Below are 22,011 nucleotides of genomic sequence, written 5' to 3'. Positions count from 1 at the left end.
AGAGTGGCTGGTAAAATTAAAACTCCAAATCATTAACACCTAAAAGCAAACTTCAAATGGATCTTGCTGAATGATATGTTAGCATGTGGTGTTCCTCCCAAATGCTCAAACATGATTCACTAACTATGCCCAAGTCAGAGTATTTTGAAATGCCCATAGAGGATGCAATGGATTCAGAATTACTAGGTAGTTCTCAGGCTGTGTATCTATAAAATGAGGTGAAAATCAAATGTGAACTATCATAGCTTTGATGTGACTCAGTAACTATAGTTTTATCCAACTTCAGATTGCAGGGAAAGGTGGCAGAGGATTTGGGCATTAAATCAAGAGTATGAACACTCATAAAGAACATAGTGGAGTCTAATTTTTAAATAAAACAATGGTGGTATTAACTGATGACTCTTAAAAATATGAGAGAAAATATTATACATGTGAATACAATGAGCTTACTCAGGGTTAAGAAGGTTTGAATGTAGTTATAGAAAATCAGGCAGGAAGTTCATTTTGGATTAGGGAATACAAGACGTGTTTCAATCGTTTCTATATGTTTTGAGACTGAGCATACAAGTTAAAATCCTCAAACCTACTAAACAGCCTAGTCTCTATAATTTGACTATCTGAATACAACCACTTGCAGGGAAAAAAAATCATTTACTGAGTGAAGAATGAGGCTTCAACATAAATACTGTATCAACAACTGCTTAGGTGACATTGATGCTTAATCAGGTTATAGGTAGGATAAAAGCTTATGCTGAGAGAAAAAAAAAAAAAAAAAAGCAGGGTTTCTCTTCCATTTCTGGTATAGTCTTTTATTCTTCTGAAATAGTCCTTAGTAATGCCATCCCTGAAAATAGTCTGAAATTCAGGCATTAAGAGCTGAACGTGATGTTTAATGCCTGCTCATCCCAATCTTTCTAGCCAATTTATTGTCTGTCTGGCTGCATGAATATTGGTTCCCAAAATAATGTATTCATATGAGGTAAATTTTGAATCTCCAGTGATACCTAGGAAAATTATTTTCTCTATATATCGTTGACATTTTATTAAAATGTAAAGAATAGCTTCATACACAAATTCATATGTAGCACCACAGGGTAAACAATACACAATATCACATATACTTTAATAATATTGCATATTATTGTAACAATACCCAATATCACATATACTTCAGAATTGCAGGGAAGTTTCCAATTAGCTATAAAGAAGTTTGCTTTTGTATTTTTCTTGGTATTGTTCTGATTACTTAGAATTTTTAAAAAGAGAGAAATAATAGACATCTAGAATATATATATATATATATATTTTTTTGCAACTCGTGAACACATATAAGGAAGAAGGTCATTATATAGGGTCATAATAGAGAATGATGGAAAGGCATCCAGGTGGTTCAGCCAGATGAGGCAAGAGGGGTCATGATTTCTCCTGAGACCTTGAGTCAGTAGAGAGAGGTCTGTAGTACAAGACAGGAACAACTTTGGTGATGTTTTCAAAAGTTTCATTTCTCATGTTAGGGAGATGCTTCCCATCCTTCTCACTGAATCTTCTGGTTTCTGTTAGAACAGCAAATCAGTCTAATTTTGGGACTCAGCTTTAGGAATCCTATTCCAATACCAGATTTATTTAGTAATAAAGTCAATATTTGTTTCTCCATCTGCCTGCTCCCTTGTTTCTCTCCTGCTTCCAAACTTGGAAAGGGAAACACACAAAAAGATTCACACTGCAAAATAGAATTTTACTAAAAATGTACTTTTTTTCTGAAAGTGTAAACAGAAAGCAAGTATACAAGGTGGCAGCAAACACTTTGAAAAACAATAAACCTGTGCACAAATATGTGGCTTTCTTTACTCTCTCAAAAATATTCTTGCATAATCTGTTTACTGCTCAGTACTCAGCTTGATGCTTTAGTGAGTACAAATTCATACTAGTTGTTATTCCCTGAAGAGAAACCTCAACTTACTTCTCCATGACAGTTCCTTTTTTTATTTTTGTGTTTAGCACAGCCATTCTCCCAGCATCTAACCCATCTTTCATAACTTATATTAAATATCCTAATATTAGGCCGGGTGCGGTGGTTCACGCCTGTAATCCCAGCACTTTGGGAAGCTGAGGTGGGTGGATCACAAGATCAGGAGTTCAAGACCAGCCTGGCCAACATGGTGAAGCCCTGTCTCTACTAAAGATACAAAAATTCGCTGGGCATGGTGGTGAGTGCCTATAATCCCAGCTACTCAGGAGACTGAGGCAGGATAATTGCTTGAACCCAGGAGGCAGAGGTTGCAGTGAGCCGAGATAGTGCCGCTGCACTTCAGCCTGGGCCACAGAGGAAGACACCATCTCAAAAAAAAAAAAAACAAAAAAAAACCCCTAGTATTTGTAAGTACTTTTCTTATCCTCACCCTTCAGCTGAAAATGCATTTTTTTTTCCGTAAAAATCTCATAGAACTTTGTTACTTTTCTCCTATTCAATTTTTATATTGTTTTTATTTGCTTAAAAATATTTTTCTTGTAAAAATATTAATGTCTTGAGGGAATAAACTGAACCCTATTTGGCTTTAAAATGTGGCTGGGTGCAGTAGCTCATGCCTGTAATCCCAGCAGTTTGGGAAGCCAAGGCAAGAAGATCAGTTGAGGCCAGAAGTTTGAAACTAGTCTGAGCAACACAGCAAGACCCAGTCTCTACAGTAAATAAAAACTAAAAAAAAATTAGCTGTACGTAGTAGCATGCGCCTGTGGTCCCAGCTCTTTGGGAGGCTGAGGCGAGGGGATTGCTTGAGCCAAGGAATTCAAGGCTGGAATGAACTGTGGAGATTTGCTGATGATGAGGACACAGATAAGGTTATTTTGGGGCCCAGAAACTGGGAAAGAGACACTCTCACTATTTCTGTATGGACCAAAGAGTATCACCTGAGTCAGTGAGTGATGATGGTATCACAGCAATATGTGAAAAGTCAACATTTTTTAAACTTTGGGAAGAAATCAGTAAAGAACTTTAAGGGAGTATAATGCTCTTCTAGAGGCAGCTGTGAGTAGTAAGGTGGGTGCTCAGAACAGGACAGGGAAGAGCCGCAGCATCCCGCTGGAGCAGCCTTGTTTTGTGTAGGCACAAGGGTGGCACTCAATGAGTCATTCTGCTTATTCCAGTGCAAGAAAGGGAAAAGGAAGAAGAAACACCTTGAAATGCTACTCCACAGCATTATAGTTTTCAATTTAATTTCTGTATTTGATTTCCATAACATACTAGAAGTCACTTTACAACACCTTGAGTAGAGCAGGGTTTCTCAGCTTGTAGTCTGTGTGTGACCATGCACTGTGATTTACCACGATTTGCCTTATAAATGTTAATGCCTCTCCTTTGACTTTCAAAAATGACTCAGCTCAAACAATAAGTTGTGTGGTCACTGCTCCATGAACCATCGATATCGTATTCTAGATGAACTAAATCAGAATACATGTGGCTGGTGCTAAGGGCCTGGGACCTGCATTCAACAGAACTGTGCAGTCAATCTCTATGTAAAGAAAGAATTGTTTAGCTCTAGACTGTCTAAATTCAAAGCCCGTATGAATTGTATTACAAAACATTAACTTTTTGAAAGATATCTATATTTGTGTTGGTACTGAATTTCAAAATCTATAAGTTGATGTTTTTACCTTGTTTACATTTATATTTTCAAATAGTAATCTAAAGCCTCATATATAAGATTTGCCATGTTTTGGATTACAGGCTAGATGTCCTCCTATATGGGCAAATAAATCATTTTAAACAGTTTGGGCGTATAAATTTTTCTGTAATAACTCATAATGCATGTGTATAAAAAAGACCAAGTTATGACTATATAAACATGTGAATACTATTATGAAATTTGATTTCATTTTAATTGTATAAAAAGAAAAAAAAACAGAAGAATAGGGGTGAGATGTTGATCTTTTGTTCCTACATTAGTTGTATTATATCTCCAGTGAAATGAAATTCCTTTGGACTTTTAATTTCCTAAAATAGGATTCTGAAACAAATAAAAGCAAAATATTTTATCCAGCAGGTGTAACTTGTAAAATTAAAACCTAGTGCAGTCTGTAAATTTAAAAAATATTCATCAAGAAAAGGCAAACATTCTCTCTTCAGAATAATTTTGAAGATGGTCCTGGCCTTCCATCATTTAACTTTCTAGTGCTTTGCTAGCATATGCTTTCTGGTTTTGTTTCCTCTTTCCTCTCCCTTTTCTTGACATTATCCAAAATTTACAGGGCTTCAGATTTTTCAGTATCCAAGTTGGGCTAATTATCATGGTTCAGCATATGGTGTGTTCCAAAAGGTATGTAACTGAAGCTGTGTTAATATTTTTTCAGACTACACAGGCCAACAGAGCAGGATTTCCTTCTGTTTTTCTATTGTGAGGTTTTATCTTAGGGGTGCTGGGTGGGAGGTATGGGACCAGCAGCAGATGAAAATTCTTTCCTTTCCTATGGGGTACAAATAGGGAATTCGTGGCTCTAAAGAGTGCAGATGGCAAGGGCTATTGAATTTGCCCAGAGAGAGGCTTCACCAGCTGTCTTGTAGTAGGAGGCACTTGGAAAACCTGCCTGACTGGCTAACGCTACTAGATCTGCAGGGAAACTGCTCATGTGAAATGCACTGGTCCTGTTACATGAGGTTAGAATGGGAATGCCTCTTCCCCAAGTATATCTAGAAAAACCTAGAAAAGAGATGAAGTCTGTCCCTAATGACTTAGCAAAAGATTCACAGGTCCACTAAATGAATAATTAATTAATTCCAAAGAAAAACCAACAGACAAATATAACCATAGCTGTAGCCTCCATTTTATGCCACAAGACATGACACTGAATAGCTTCATCTCTATACCTGCTGATGAAATACATAACCAAGAGTAGGTTTAAATATTACACAATCCTTCTAAGAAGCTTCAGCCATGTGAAGCATAAAGATCAAGGTGAACAACTGGGACAGGTCGCACCTATGGAGCTTAAACAATCAAAGTGAAAAACAAAAATTTTAACAATAACAAAAAAATGCAAGGTCAAAATGTTGCAATAAGAGCACAAAAATTGATTTATAGATCTAAATATATGACTTTCAAATATAAACATTTAACAAACGAGGATAGAAAAGAAAACACTGCTGAGGACAAATTAAAATTCTAGCATATCACACGGAGAAAACACCTTATAGCAGAGATCTGAAAAAAGAAAATAATTTCACAAATGAAAAATTATGGATAAATCAAGGAAACCAGTAATATAAATAATAAAAATTCCAGGCAGAAAGAAGGGAAAGATAGAGCAAAGTAAATTATTAAAATTTTAGTGTTTATTATTATAGATAATATATTTTTAACTTAAAAAGTAATTTGAGGTTCAAACTTCAGTGTCAAAAGGGTTTACTGTATCTAAACAGTACTGAAAGTTGCTGAATCTAAATAGCACTGAAACTAAACAGTACTGGTCTCTATATCCTAGAGAAACTTTCGGGCCCCAAGAATAAAGAAAAAAATTATATAAGATTACTTAGAGAAAGAACACATAATTTGCAAAGAAGCAAGAATCCAGAAAAAAATTGAATTTCTCATGTGCAGCAATGCAAGCTAGAAAATGATAAAATAATAAATAAAGACTGTTTAAAGAAAATAGATGAATTTTAAAATACTCTGTACAGGTTTAAAACACTCTGTACAGGTTTAAAACGTGTCATTCTTTGTTGAGGGGAAACCATAGAAGACAAGGATGCACTGTAAATGTACTCTAAGAAAAGGTACACAAATTCATACCATAAGATATATTCTAATTAGTAGTCAGTAGTAAATATGCTCAATTTTCATTTGATTATACATAGTGAAATAGAAATGTATTATGAAAATATGACTTGGAAATTTTTATTTCTTTATAAGTTTGTTTGAAACAGGTGAAACATTTTATAACTAGAACCAAATAACTCTAAACTGTATCAACTACACTCAGGGTTTGGAGTGGATGTACAGTTTTCTTAAGTTCTCATCTTGTAGGGAACTGGGTCTGGAAGTATAATGCCTTGCCTTGGAGTGAGAGTGGTATACAGTCATAATTTAATGTTGGTGCATTAATACAGAAATATAATTTAATTATAACTTTGGGTAAAAGGAGAAAATCATCAGTAGACTGAATAGACAGCTAAATTAACAATAATTTGTAAGAAAACAAACATAATCATGATAGAGCCAAAAAAAAATGAAAAAACTGACAAATAAGAAGCAATAAATCTAAGTGATAAAGCCTCAATTTTAACCATAAATTAAAAGGAACAAATGTAGGTGTATGTCTTTTCACTAATTATTAGTTGCCTTAAATTTTACATCCTAAGAATGTCAGGATTGATTTAGAAGTAGGCTGTGACTAGACTAGCTGTACTCAAACTCCACATAAGCCAGGTAATTCGGCAGAAAATGTAGTGCAAAAAATGTGTAATGTTACCACGTTGCAGCAAAAGTATCTTCTAATCATATGAATCCTTAAATCCTTAAATAAGCCTACCCCACTACCTCAGATAAAAGGCTGTAAGCACATGCTTCTGTGTGCCTCTAATTCCTTGAATCCCAGTTTCATGCAATCAGCATAGACACTGAGCTTTGGCCGTGACTTTGAGAGCAATAAAGGATGTACCAGGAAGATAATCCCATGTGCACCTCTGTCCAGGAATATTCTCATGTGTGCATAATATTATGTTGTATTCTTGCTGGTTTGCAGGTAAACTTGGTCATATCCAATATTTTATTACTATTAATTTAAAACCAACCTTTGTGGCTTGGCCTACATAGAATTGCATTTCTATCCCCTTCTTGTATACACAAATAATATTGTTGTCAAATCATAAGAAATTATAAAATTTTTTTGTTGTCTTATGAAGTTCATGTTTGTTTCAGTTTTCTCAAATATTCATCAAATATTTGCTCACCATCATTTCTTCATCCCACTCCTTTTGTTGCGTTCAAGGTCCCTTTCCATCTTCCTGAAACACACTGTGTTAATCAGCAATTTCTCCAATAACCAATGTCCTACAACAATATTTTCTAATTCCTGAACCTGGGTCAATCGGGGCATCCTTGCTTCAGAGTGTGAATGAGATGGGCTTGACTCTGTGTCTCTGGTCAAGTATGTTCCACATGTATCATTACTGGGCCCAGGTTAAAGGAGCAGAAAACGTGGAGCTTATATTCCTCATGGTGTTAGCAGGAGCAAGAGAGGCGAGCCAAACCACACGAGAACATTTAAGAACATTTAAAACCTCTGCTTGCATTATGGCACTTGTCATTGGCCAAAGCTAGTCGCATGGGTAACTGAGCTCAAAGTTCCTGGGCAGGGAAGAATATCTGAGCTGTAGTGGAGGAAACTGCAATATAATTTTATAACAGAGAGGTTGAAGCATTGATAATAATATGCTTACCATGCACATTTAGGATTATAATAAAGTTTTAGGAGTAGGAAACTGGCCTATGTCTAAAATTGTTTTTGGAGTTTTCAATATTGTATAGCTATAGACCTACAGGGTAACAGATACTTTTCTTCAGGATATTCATTTTATTTTATTCTCTTCTTTTTCTTTTCCTCTTCCCTCCCCCAACAAGCCCACCTCTCCCCTCCTCTTCCCTTGCCTTTCTTTACATCTCTTCATCATTTGTGTCCTTTCTTTCTTTCCTTCCTTCTCTTTCCTTTTTCTATTTCTTTCCAGGCTTCTACCGTTTCTTTTGAGAAACTAAATGACATGCAATTCGTTCTTGTATAAGTAAACATTCCCTTCTCTTTAATTGCTATGAGTCTTTTGTGTGTGTTTTTTAAATTGTGTTATGCAGTTTTATTATAATGTATCCATGTGTAGATTTGTTTAAATTTAACTTCTTGACTCTCACGGTGTTTTTTGATTCTGAAGATTAGTATCTTTATCACCTTTTGAAAAAAAATCACAGTCACTATGTTTTCAAATATTGCCTCTTTTATTTTTGGCTCCATCTATTATAACCACTTAAACCCTTTTTAATTAAATATTTAGAACTTTTCATTTCTGAAATTTCCTCAGATCTATCATCCTGTTTACATAACAATTTTCTATTTTCTCTTTGACTTACTTCTTGCTATTTTTCAGAGTAAATCATATCACAAGATATGTGAGAGGCCTACTGGTGTTTCACAGTACCTGGTTTGATGTCTTATTTGATGTATTTAAATAATTTAACATACTGATTTAATGTGCTCTTTCATTTGTTAAGGATCAGTTCATGTTTGGGGGTTTCGGATTCTTCTACGTGTGTCTGTTTTCTCTTGTTCCAGGTAGATTGCTCTTGGTGAAGGGGTTTGCAATTTTTTAAAGTACACATTCAACTTTTGAGTGGCCTCTTATTTCTGTTTAATTCTCTGTGACTTGAGTGAGAAATGTGATCATCCAAAATAGCATAACATTTCCTTCTGCCAGAGTCCTTGGAGTTTTACCACGCTAGACCTGACTTTTAAAGGTATAATCTTGGAAGGGGAAGAACTTGACTATTCCTTCAGAGTAATGCAATCTCCGTATTAGTGCAGGACTCAGAACCTGATTTTTTAAATTGCACAGGATAATTTCATTCTTCTTCTTTGAGACCTGAGAAATGAAAAGAGTAGTACCTGCTTATCCGCGGTTTTGCTTTCTGTTTGAGACACCTGTAGTTAACCACAATCTAAAATTATTTAATGAAAAATTCCGGAAACAGACCATACATAAGTTTTAAAATGTGTGCTATTCTGAGTAACATCATGAACTCTCATGCCTTCCTGCTTTGTCCTACCCGGGACGTGAATCCTCCCTTTGTCGACATATTCATGCTGTAGACACTACCCACTTGTTATGCATCAACATTGTCTGCTCTTGACATCCAACCATTGACGTTGTCATTGCTAGATGATCCAGAATAACCCAAAGCAGATGACCCTCTTTCCAACATACTATCAGAAGGTCAGTAGTCACCTAACTCTGTGTCACAGTGCCTACGCAATTCACCTGACTTCATCTCATCCCATAGGCATTTTATCATCTCACATCATCATAAGAAGAAAGGTGATTATGGTACAATAGATACTTTAAGAGAGGGTGAGAGAACTAATTCACATAACTTTCATTACAGTATATTTTTATAATTGTTCTATTTTATTATTGGTTACTTTTGTTAATCTCTTACAGTGCCTAATTTATACATTAAACTTTATCATACATATTTAGGAAAAACATAGTATGTATAGGGTTCAGTACCACCTACAGTTTTAGGCATCCACTGTGGGTGTTGAAATTCCCTCTGGTTAAGGAGAGTATACTATAGTTCAGAATTTTTCCAGCGATGCCGATTTGTTTTTAGTCTACCTATGTACTGTGAGCTCAGACCTAATAGGGTCCCAAGGATGTTGTTTTTCTCTCAATTCCTTACTTACAAGGACTGATTCCTCTAACACCCAGATCAGTTCCAGAGTGAATTTATGCATCCACTACTCTACTATTCAGTTCACATTGTTTCTAGTTAGGGTGATTGGGGATTTCTTACCTGCAAGCTCAGCAAGGTACTGAAATGATTATAACTGGATAAAGAATACTTTATCCATTATTTCTAAATGTCTGTGGCAGTTTGGTTTTAAGACTAATCTTAATATACCAAATATTCAGAATTGGAAAATAGAATATCTTCAATGTAAAGCTATTTATACTGGCAACAAATAACATATTTTACCTCTTTCATCTACAAAATGGTATGTGTGTGTATATGTGTGTGTGCACATGTGTGCACACATTCATATAGAAAAGCTTAATATAAAATAAAAATCTATATTATATCCTACATTCTGATTGTATGTAATAAAAACAGAAATATTTAACTAAGCATTTGTTTTTTAAGATGGATTAGTAGGAACATTGGGTGACAATTCTCCTCAGAAAGAAGATCAAAGTTACTGATGAATGCACATGTTCCAAATGGAAAACTGAGGAAAGAGAGTCAGAACCTGTCAGAGTGCCTATGGGAAGAAGCTGAACTGCAGAAAAAGAAAGCAAGAGTATGACGGAGATTGACCTCCAAGAAATGTGCAGCCCAAAAGAAAGGGAAGGTGGGGGCTGCTTCTCTGCTTCCCTTACCCCTTTGATTATCTGCTAACTGTCAAACTGTTGGGAAGCCCCTCTGCCCTCGTGACCTGGGCAACACTGTTATTAGCAATTTGGGAGTTCCCAGTGACAGAGAAATAGCTGACCAGTACTTGTACGTATGTCCGCACTCCTCAGGCCTGCACTAAAATGGCAGGCACCATATTGTTTGTGCACCACCTGTGGTGGACATCTACTCTGCTTTGCTCTTGAGCCGTGTCATCATGAGACCCCTCTTCACACACCCAAACATACGCCACAACCTGTTCTAACTTTGGCATTCACAGGGGATAGGCAGGTCCTTGGAAAACTGCAAACTCCCAAACCTAACCCTTTATGTGGGCTGCCCCTAAGACAGCTAGAAACACAGCCTGACAAACCTTCCCTGGGGACAAAGGAGAGGCAACTGCAGTGCCAGTCACTGAAGAGGGTGGCACCACCAGCCAAGAATGGATGCAGAGGGGAGTCATCTCTCCCAAACAGTGCAGTGTTGTGAACACAGTAGAGGTTTTCCCTGCTAGGGGCCTATACGTGGAGAAAGTGCTTTTCATGCTTTTTTGTGGTAGCTCCAACTCCATTGAAAGTGAGCCTGCACTGCCTGGACTTGCACAAAGGCTGGAGTCCAACTCCCACTCCCTACACAGAGTGGCAGCCTCCCAGCAAAGGATGGCGGGAAAACCACAGAGTTGTCCACCCTGACCTGGGGAAAAAGGCTCCAACCTGAGCCCACGTTGGAGGTAGCCAAGGAGAAAGGTGTGTCCATGGGCTGCAGCTACACTGTGGCCAGGAGCCGAAGGATAAAGTCTATTTGAACTGAAGGTCATGGGCCCTGTACCAAGGATGCAATTCGGTTCCTGCCTGCTCAGGATGAGGAACTGGTGCACAGTCACTAACTCTTTCCCCTGAAACCTCAGTGCACCCCAACATGATCCCTCTTGCAACCTTTTTCCCACTGTCAGGGAGGGTGTGACCAATGATCATCAATTTACACAAAGGAGAGCTGACTCTTACTCTTGAGTGCCAATTACTGGAGACTGAAGCCTGAATTGCAACACCAAAAAAAAAAAAAAAAAAAAAAAAACCTGCTGCCAAAACGGCATAGTGTTAGTGCCCTTAAGAGAGAATAATAAAAAGTAAGCTACTTGGAAAACTTACTTGAGGAAATAATTCAGGAAGGTTTCCCTAATCTTGCTAGAGAAGTCAATATCCAGATGCAAGAGATTCACAGAACACACACAAAATGCTATACAAAACAACCATCACCAAGTTACATAGTCATCAGACTATCCAATGTCAACACACACACACACGCACACACACACACAAATATTAAAGGCAGCTAGCTAGAGAAAAGAACCAAATTACCTGTCATATAAAGGTAATCCCATAGGACTAACTGCACACTTCTCGACAGAAATCTTACAGGCTAGGAGATGGGCCTATTTTTAGCCTTCTTAACACAAAACAAAGTCAACCAAGACTATTAGATAAAACAGACTTTAAACCAACAACAGTAGAAAAAGGCAAAGAAGGGCATTATATAGTGATAAAGGGAAATAAACAAGAAGATTTAATTTTCCTAAATACATAGGTACTGAACACCAGAGCACACATATTTATAAAACAAATAGTACTAGACCTAAAAAAAGAGGTAGACAGCCATACAATAGCAACGGGGGACTTTGACAGCCCACTCACAGTGCTAGACAGATCATCAAGGCAGAAAACCAACAGAGAAACTCAGGACTCAAATTGGACTCTTGATCTTTTTCTTACCTGTTCATGAAAAATTCTCCAAATTCTTCCATGAGCTTGGCTGTAAAGAAAATATCAATAAATTCAAAATAATTGAAATCATATCAAGCATCTTCTCAGACCACAGTTAAATAAAATTAGACATCAATAACAAGAGGAGCTCTCAAAAACACAGAAGTCCCATGGAAACTAAAAACCTTTCTTCTAAATGATTTTTGGTTAAGTAATAAATTAAAGCAGAAATTTAAAAATTAAACAAATGAAAATAGAGACACAATATACGCAAACTTCTGGAATACAGCAGAAGTGTGTTAAGAGGAAAGCTTATAATACTAAATGATTACATGAAAAACATAGATCTAAAATTAATAACATAACATCACACCTAAAGAAATAGAAAAATAAGAACAAACCCAAAGCCAACAGAAAAAAGAGAAACAAAAATTACAGTATATATAAATGAAATTGAGATTTTTAAAAATCACACAAAGGATCAGTGAAAAAGTTGGTTCTTTGAATGGATAACCAAAATTGATAGACTGTGAGCTGGATTAACCAATAAATAAAAAAATAAGATTCAAACAAGTGCAATCAGCGGTATTTTTGATACCGCAGAAATAAAAAAGATCCTCAGGAGACTACAATGAACATCTGTATGCACGCAAACTAGAAAATCTAGAGGAAATGGTTAAATTCCTAGAAACATATAATCTCCCAAGATTGAACCAGGAATAAATTGAAATCCTGAAAAGACCAATGATGAGTTATGAAATTGAATCAGTAATTTAAAAAAAAAATATCAAGAACGACAGCAAAAAAGCCCAGGATCAGATGGATTTGTAGCCAAATTCTACTAGATGTACACAGATCTGGTACCAATCTTACTTAAAATATTACAAAAAATTAAAGATAAGGGATTCCTCTCTAATTCATTGCATTGGAACAGTATCACCCTGATATAAAAATCTGGCAAGAATACAACAAGAAAATACAGGCCAATACCCCTGATGATCATAGATGCAAAAATCTTCAACAAAATACTAGCAAACAGGATCCAGCAGCACATCAAAACTATAATCCATTCCAATCAATTGGAGGACTTCATTCCAGGGATGCAAGAATCGTTCAATATATGGAAATAAATGTGATTTGCCACATCAACATAATTAAAAACAAAAACCATATGATTACCTCAATAGATGCAGAAAAATCATTTGATAAAACCCAACATCCCATCATGATAAAAACCCTCAACAAACCAGGCATCAACGAAACATACCTAAAAATAATAAGAGCTCTATATATCAAACCCACAGCCGACATCACACTTAATGGGGAAAAGTTGAAAGAATTATGTCCACTCTCACCACTCCTATTCAACATAGTACTGAAAGCCCTAGCCAGGTCAGTTATGCAAAATAAAGAAATACAAGGCATCCAAATAGGAAAAGAAGAAGTCAAATTACCTCTGTTTGCTGATGACACAGCCATATACTTAGTAAACCCAAAGGTTCCTCCAAAAGACTCTCAGACCTGATAAATGACTTCAGTTGAATTTCATGATCCAATATTAATGCACAAAAATCACTTGCATTTTTATATACCAACAATGCTCAAGCTGATAGCCAAATTAAGAACTCATTCTCATGTATAACTGCCATAGCCACAAATAAAATAGCTAGGAATATATTTAACCAAGGAGGTGAAAGAGCTTTACAAGGAAAATTACAAAACACCAATTAAATAAGTTGCAGATTACACAAACAAATGGAAGTACATTCCATGTTCATGGATATGAAGAATCAGTATCATTAAAACGACTATACTGCTGAAGCAATCTGAAGATTCAATGCAATTCTTACCAAATTCCTATGATCATTTTTCACAGAATTAGAAAAATCATTCTAAAATTAATGTGGAATCAAAAAAGAACCCAAATAGGAAAAGTAATTTTCAGCAAAAAGAAGAGAGCTGGAGATATCACATTATCCAACCTGAAATCATACTACGAAACTATAGGAACCAAAATAGCCTGGTTCTGGTACAAAAATAGACACGTAGATCAATGGAACAGAATTGAGAATCCAGAAATAATGCCACACATTTACAACTAACTGATTTTTGAAAAAGTCAACAAAAATAAACAATGAGGAAAGGACACCCTTATCAATCAGTGGTGTTAGGAAAACTGGCTAACCATACGCAGAAGAATGAAACTGGACCTCTGCCTCACACCATGTACAAAAATTAACTGAAGATGAATTAAAGATTTAAATGTAAGACCTGTAGTTATAAAAATCCTAGAAGAAAACCTAGAAAAAGCTCTTCTGAATATTAGCCTGGGCAAAGAATTTATTACTAAGACCAGAAAAGCAAAGGCAACAAGACCAAAAGCAGACAAATGGAACTTAAGTAACCTAAAGAGCTTCTGCACAGCAAGAGAAACAATCAACAGAATAAACAGACAACATACAGAATGGGAGAACATTTTTGCAAATGCATTCAACAAAGGACTAATATCCAGAATCTAAAAGTATAGGCCTGAAAAAATATTTTTAAGTAAAAAAATTAAAGGGTACATATTCTACTTGTATTAAAATTCTTCTACGTGTTTAAAAGAAACTTCCCAGTAGAAACTTAGCAAAAGGTATGAACAATCAAGACAATAAAGGGTGAAAATGAATCATCAATAAATACTTTATAATTTGCTCAGGCTTTTTAGCACTCAAGGAAATGAAAATAAACGCAACTAGCTACTATTTTTTTTTCTCATAAGTTCAAGTACAATTCAAAACAAAAATTAAGTTCACTACTGGTGTGCATACAAGCATTTTCATAGATTGTTGATGGTAGTAAGTACCTGAGGGAAATGAAAGTAATAGCAACTGGTAATTTTAAAAATACACATATTCTTCGCCATGTACTCCTACTTTATTTAACCTATCCATGTTTAAAACACTAAGATATAATGCTTACAATGTAAGATATTTGGGTGATGGATACCCTAAAAACCCAGACTTGACCATTATGCATGTATCAAAATTGTATTTGTACTCCATAAATTTAAATAAATAAATAATGCACTAAGATAGAAGTACCTACATACAGGGGGTTATTTATTGCACCATTACTCTTATTTGTTAAATCTGAAATAAACACTTCCATTAACATGAACATAGTTATACAATTAATGGTACACAATTGAATTTTTTGTTAATTAAAATAGTTATTTCTGGTAGAAACATTTTCTAAAAAAAGAAAATGGCTGTTTGTTATTAAACTAGATGCAGAGAGAAAGAACAGTCTTGTTAAAGGTCTCTAGATCCTCACAATAGAATTTTATGCAACTATTTAAAGGAGAATATATGCATCTTTTCCTAGAGATTGCTCATGACAAATCATTAAATTAAAACTTAGAATTATGTTGTCTTAAAACATGTATATATTTGTGTGTGTGTGCAATGTGTGCACATACATACTTCCACATCCTCAAAGATTTTCTATATCTAATTTTTGCCCTGTATTAATTATGTAAGCAATTAAGCTTCCAATTAGCTGGCCTAATACAGGGGGTAGATATGAGCTATTGGAGAGGAATGTAAAATAGAGGATGAAGAAAAGCAGTCTATGATAAAATAATACCAAATCCCTCAATCTAAGGGCAGTCTAATAGAGAAAATCATCAGGTAACTCAAAGACAGAACAGAGGGCTTCTGATGATCTAAGTTGTCTTGTTAATTACAGTTAATCTAAAACTCCTTTTGGCTGTTATAAAAAGGATTAAATTCTGTTGTTGCTGTTGTTGTTGTTGTTGTTGAGATAGAGTCTCACTCTGTTGCCCAGGCTGGAGTGCAATGGTGCGATCTTGGCTCACAGCAACTTCTGCCTCCCAGGTTCAGGTGATTCTCCTGCTTCATCCTCCTGAGTAGCTGGATTACAGGTGTGCACCAAAACACCTGGCTAATTTTTGTACTTTTAGTAAAGACAGGGTTTCACCATGTTGGTCAGACTGGTCTCAAACTCCTGACCTCATGATCCATCCGCCTCGGCCTCCCAAAGTGCTGGGATTACGCTCCCAGCCCACATTTCTTTTTCTGTCTAAGAAAGTATAATACAAAATCTCTAATATTTGGTGAGTTTCTTATGATCTCATAATGGTAGGGCTTATGTTTGTAAAGATCAATTTTTATAGGCTGTTACAGCTATAGATATAAGTGTGAAGGAACTTGGATTAAATCCAACTGAACCCTATATGCCATAACTGAGGTTACCTTGGGTCTGGAATTTTTTGCAGAGTCCAGAGAGTTAAAGGCTCTCACAGTGTTGGATGGTTGTCAATAGAGTTACACATCACAATAACTAGAAAACTTAATAAAAAAGAATCTAAATATTCAGGCCTTGATCTCTTTGTACTGAATTAGATACACTTAGATCTGTGGAACTCTGGTGATACGTTTTTCCAAACTCTTCTGTGAGGTGTGCTTCATTTATTAAGAACAGCTAATCTCTTCACGTGCTTCCAATTTATAGAAAATTCAGTCTTAAATGTACTGAAAATGACACTGCAAAGACAGTTTTTTGAGTTCTAATATGTTTAATCTAATCTAATAATTTATTCTTGGTATTTTGCTTTTATTCGAAGCTTTAGATACCTAGATTCTGAGTTATGAGTCAATAAGTCAGTGTTGTTTTCTAACTTGGTGCATTTTCAATGATGTGGCATTGCACTTCCAGGTGAAGTTTAAATGTTCCCATCCTACATCTTCAGCTTCAGCTTAAACAACCATCTCCCCTGTTTGAGGTTCCCACTATTACCTCTTTAATCCCTTTCTCTTTCCCCTCTAAGGCATTCTATGGAATGCTGTATAATCCCTACCTCAATTCTCACACACTCCACTTTATATAATTAATTCCTGCTCATGCTTCGGATCTCTATTGAATGTTGCTTCCTTGAGGAGGTCTTCCATGTCCTCTAGGTCTAGGTATGTCCTCCTGCTTCCCATAGCAATTTCATTTTCTCTTCATCATATTACACTTCAGTGATACAGAAATACATATATGTGAGTGTTTATTATACAGTGATTGATCAGACTGTTTTGTTATATACCAGTGGTTTCTACTTCTCAGTCAATAAAAATCTGTAAAATACTTACGAATATATTTCACTATTATTGTGATATCTTAGGATGCTCTATCACCTTAACAGATTATGTAACTTGACATGTATTTTAGTGACAGGTAGGTATATTTCTCTAGGAGAGAAAAATAAAAGTTAGTATGGATTTTTTTTTTTTTTTTTTTTTACTTGAAATCTAATACATGTTTTATCCAGAGAGTTGATGATAATTCCTGGGATATAACAAAGTCAGCAGCAGCGGCAGCAGACTTACCTGCATCATGTTCCCACACCCAGCTCATGGCCCTAATCTACCTTTCTAAAATTCTATAGCAATATTTCACCATGTATTCTTTAGGCCCCTACTCATTTGGACTAATTTTTGTTGCCCAAACATACCTTTCACTTTTATCCTTTCAAACGTGTACTCATACAAACCCATCTGGAATCTGTCTTCCCAGAACCCTCCTCAACACCTCCCATGTCTAATTGCCTTCCTCTACCTAGGCTTATATTGGTTGGTTAATGTCAAGGACAGTACCAGGCCCTCATTCAACTCTTTATATCTTTATATACCTCAGCACACAATAGATCAGTAGAAATGTAGAAAATCAAACCTTCTAAGTTACATTCCAGAAAAGTAGTATTCATAATGTTTTTTTTTTCCTGATTATTTGCAGTTTGCTAAATCAGCAAAGTACTTTGTGTCTCTCCTTTTCCTCCTATGTGCTAAACTAGAATTTTCTTAACTTTTCCTTACCTCTCCAGAGCCTGGCGTAGTCTATCCCAGTATCTTGCACGTAATAGTATTTCATTATGTAATTAAATGCAAATATTTTGATAAAGAAAGATACTGCTCTTTGGTAAATGATCCTCTCCTTGTGTGTGGAAGAAATTACTATATTTAAGGAAAGTGTGAGAACAATATGAATTCCGTTTAGAAAACCATGATTTTCTCCAGAGTACCAAAGCCTGTTGGGGCCTAGAGAGTTAATGTTTCCAAATAAGAATCAATTTCCTAGTTTATTAAAGAGCGGTGCAAGAAAAAATATTAGTACAGTGACAGACCTGAGTGGAAAATCTAAAGTAAGTATAATTCAGTTTGAACAGTTATTTTTATGCCTAAAGTTTTTTAAGTCAAGAATTGCCTTGAGGTTCTTTAAAAACATAGATAGTACCCACACATTTTTTTTTTTTAAATTGTAGATTGTGACTGGGTACAGTGGCGCATGCCTGTAATCCCAATGCTTTGGGAGGCTGAAGCAGGAAGATCAGTTGAGGCCAGGATTTCAAGACCAGCCTGGGTCACATAGCAAGACCCTATCTCTACAAAAGAAAACACACACACACACACACACACACACACACACACACACAGTAGATACTTGTATTTACATCTTGGCAAAGACTTTTAAAATAGCTCAGAAAATTATCCTACTAGCCAGTATATCCTTTTTGTGAAGAAGAGAGAAGTAAAAATTATGACAGTAATTAAATGATCTTAAGAAAATGAACATAAATGGCACCCAGAACTATTAAAGAGTAAACAAACCTTCCAACTGCAGAGGCTGAGTCTACATGAAACCAAAAATACCTGTTTAAATGTGAAAAAAATTCAACTGATTATCTAAGTATGTTGTTCTCAAGATGCTGTAAGACTGGTTTAGTTTTGTTTGAAATTACCTTATTTGATATTATGTAAACAGGCTAAATGCCATACAAACACACATAAAAATTTTTTTTCAAGTTAAAATTAAAGGTGGGAAGGCATATAGTGTCAGATGATGATTGAGATTCAGAGATAAAAATATTATACGATACTAGGCAAATAGAAAGAAACGTAAAATGAGTAGTGTATGGTAAATGCAGGGTACACTGACAATAAAGGAAGAGCAGACAGTTTCATAGATTCGTACATGAAAGAACGTAAAAGAACATATTAAGTTGTATTTACTTGTCAAAGCAAATTTTATAAACAATATAGTTATTTGATTTCCCTAAGACTTGAAATGTTTAACATTATAACCTGTTTCCTCTGCACAATGGTCCATTATTTAGGAGCTTGTATTGACCCAAATGGATTTTCTTTGTTTTTTTTTTTGTTTGTTTCTTTGTTTTTTGTTTTTGTTTTTGTTTGAGACGGAGTCTTGCCCTGTCGCCCAGGTTGGAGTGCAATGGTGTGATCTCAGCTCACTGCAACCTCTGCTTCCTGGGTTCAAGAGATTCTCCTGCCTCAGCTTCCCTTGTGGCTGGGATTACAGGCGTGCACCACCATGCCCGGCGATTTTTTTTTATCTTTAGTAGAGACAGGGTTTCACCATGTTGGCCAGGCTAGTCTCAAACTCCTGACCTCGTGATCCAACCGCCTCGGCCTTCCAAAGTGCTGGAATTACAGGTATGAGCCATCGCACCCGGCCCCAAATGGATTTTCTGATATTTCACTTTCACGCCTTCTCTGAGTGGTATTCTAAATCTTCTGGGTCTAATGGTCTGAAATTCTTTTTACTACTTCATTTTTTAAAGATTAGAGAAGAATACCTACAACATGGTTACAAATCAGTATGTCCTTGGGAATGAACAAAAATTGATAAGCAGAAATCTGAAGTAAACAACGCTGCTCTTAGACATTCTACATTCTCTTTGTTTATGACCTTTACGGAAAATGGCCACTGATTCTACTGTCAGTGCTTTCAACTATATTAAGTTGGTTGGTAGAAAAAGAAATCCTGGTTTTTGAATTTTCAAAAAAAATTCTTATTGGTGATATAATGTGATGTTTTTAACCAAAGTGCTAGGAAGTAGGTATAAAATGAAATCAAGGCTCAGCAGCAAAGAAACCTGAGATCAGGGCTCATATTAACCTTTTCCTAGCTTCATGACTGGGAAAATTAATAACTTCCTAATCTTCAGTTTTATTTTTGATAAAATATCACTAACCTTGCTTTATAGTGATATTATGATTAAGCTAATGCATAATAGATAATAGAATTGTGCCTGACACATGGTAGCTAATTAGAAAACAGTGTTTTTTAGTAATGTTAATAATAGATACTATTTCAAGAAGTGTTTAGTGAGTTTTATCTTATGCCAGTTAGAGGCTACTCGGGATCTTGCATTCAAAACAATACTGACATTATGTCTACCCTCAGAGATTCACCAGGGTCCATAAAGGGTATGGCAACACGCATATATGTTTTATTTTTGTTAAAAAAGTTGTTTGGCTTGCCCAAGGTGACACAGCACCATCATAATTAGAATTTAGTTCTCCTGGCTTTGGATTTTGTAGAAGTTTAGGATGGAATGTTATTTTTGTTGAGACAAACAGTTTATCAATGTAAGTGGATATGATGGACATATAAGAAGCAATTGGTATTGTATATCTGAAGACAGGTGAGTGCATGTGACTATCAGACCTAAAATAAGACAGTGTATCTACTACAGATGGAGTTTAAAGTCCATTAGAACAAATAACATTGCTATAAATCCTTGTAAAGACAAGACATTGTTATAGTCATGTATTTCTACAGATACCAATTGCAAAAAATATTTGAAGCAATGTGTTTAAGTCAAGGAAACTGGCCAGACTCTGAAATGATTTCACATACTATAATTGAACTTTGATGTGAATAAGAGTAAAATAAATACATTATCCTGCTTTTTCTTCTAACTTTAGTTTTGCAATTGGACTGGTTCATTCTTAGCATCTGTAGGCTAACTTAGAATTTTTGCAAAAGCATCAATTTGATTCATAAAGACTGAGGCTTATAGTTACATCTTTAATCATCAATGGAATGTCACACCATTAGAGGCCTGAGGCAATGCAATATTAATTCAGCAAATATTTATTTTGTGTCCTCCTGTGTGCCAGGCACAGTTCTGTGTACATGGAATATAGTAATGAAAAAAATTGAGAAAGAATTTCACTATGGAGCTCATATTTTGGAGTAAAGGCAGATAATGAAATTAAATATAATAGAGAAGTTTAATATAATATATTAGATATAATAATTTATATATAAATAAACAGAGAATTTAATGAAATTGAGTATAATAGAGAAGTAAATTACCCAATATATTAGAAGATGGTTAAGTGTTATTTTAAAAATAAAAAAATAAACAGAATAAGGGGAAGGAGGGTTGAATAAGGGTGAGTAAGTTTCAGCGTTAAATAAAGTGGTCATTGGGTGGAGAGATTTGAAGGAAAATTTCATAGATGTGAGGAATTAGCCATTGTATGTATCTTGACAAACTTTCCCTCTTGGAAGAAACAGTTAGAACAAGAATTTTAATAAAACTATAACAAACATGGCATGGTTGAGGGATCCAGTGTGGCTGGAGCAGAATGATAAGGTCAGAGAGGCCAGGAGGCCAGGTCTTGTAGGACCTCTCATGGATTTTGACAATGGCAAGGTTTTGAGCAGTGTAGTGCCGTGCTATAGCATGATATTAGAAGGATCATTTGGTCTTCTGTGTTTAGAATGGATACAAAAGGTTAAGAGCAAAACGTTAGAGAATATTTCAGAGGCTATTTTAGGATCCAAGCAAGAGATCATGGTAGCTTAAGTTACTAGCAGTGAAGAGGGCAAGGAACAGATGGGCTCTGAAAATATTTTAATGTCAAAATCTACAGGATTTAGTTAAAAATGTAAAGTGAGATATGAGAGAAAAACAAAAATTATAGAGAACAATTTAATGATTTTGACCTAACCGGATCCATGTGAAAATTGAGTCTTTTTTTTTTCCCCTCCTTGTACAAGGATGCCTATAACTGGAGCATGCTTTTTGGCAGGTAAGAAGTTCAGTTTTGGACAGGTTTTTAATTACATATTCCAAAGGACGTGTTGAGGAGATGCCAGATACCTAAGCCTGGAATTTTGGAAAGAGGCCTAAACTGAAAATGTAATTCACAATTAGTTGTCATATAGAGGATACTAAAGCCATGAGTTTGCATGACATGACCAGGAGTGTGAGTACAAATAGAAAAGACTTGAGGACTGAT

The 22,011-nt window shown here is 35.6% G+C and overlaps 2 long non-coding RNA genes across 2 annotated transcripts in view; both read right to left on the bottom strand.

Annotated features, from left to right (window-relative positions):
- Window positions 1-22,011, bottom strand: part of LOC112604988 — a 1,409,957-nt gene that overhangs the window by 17,264 nt on the left and 1,370,682 nt on the right. The window lies entirely within an intron of this gene.
- LOC112604989 lies at window positions 1,096-19,572 on the bottom strand. The gene is made up of 3 exons (XR_003115322.1): window positions 19,555-19,572; window positions 17,095-17,148; window positions 1,096-1,720 (listed from the first exon to the last, which is right to left on the bottom strand). It is a non-coding gene; the product is annotated as an uncharacterized LOC112604989 (long non-coding RNA).

Source organism: Theropithecus gelada, chromosome 13, assembly GCF_003255815.1.
Source record: "Theropithecus gelada isolate Dixy chromosome 13, Tgel_1.0, whole genome shotgun sequence".
Lineage (NCBI taxonomy): Eukaryota > Metazoa > Chordata > Mammalia > Primates > Cercopithecidae > Theropithecus > Theropithecus gelada.
The sequence above is the reverse complement of the archived record's forward strand: the minus strand, read 5'-3'. Positions and strand labels throughout refer to the sequence as shown.